The sequence below is a fragment of the Plasmopara halstedii genome (genome assembly GCF_900000015.1).
Source record: "Plasmopara halstedii genome assembly, contig: Scaffold_1651, whole genome shotgun sequence".
Lineage (NCBI taxonomy): Eukaryota > Oomycota > Peronosporomycetes > Peronosporales > Peronosporaceae > Plasmopara > Plasmopara halstedii.
The window spans coordinates 403,791-404,196 of record NW_020188562.1 but is presented as its reverse complement, the minus strand read 5'-3'; positions in this window follow the sequence as shown (position 1 = coordinate 404,196).

Here is a 406-nt window from a genome sequence, read left to right as displayed (position 1 = left end):
ACCAGAAGGACTTGCGTAAGTGGCTTGGTCTCGCCAACTACTTGCACAAGTACAGCGTTAACTACACAGAGATGGCCCGACCATTATCCAATCTGCTTAAAAAGAATGCGGAATGGTGTTGGACCACCGAACATCAGGAGGCTTTGACGGGGTCAAAGACAGCCTCCTGCATGCATCAATACTGGCGCTGCCAGAGCGTCGTCTGTGACACTTCGGACTTTGCCATCGGCTGTGCCATGCTGCAAGCAGACGCCGGGGGGCGAGATCGGGTGATCGCGTTCGAATTTCGACAGCTCACAGCTGCAGAGAAGAACTACCCAGTTCATTAAAAGGAGCTACATGCGAAGCAATATGCCCTTGTCCAGTTCAGCCCCCCTGCTCGGCTCCAAGCCACTTACCGGTACCT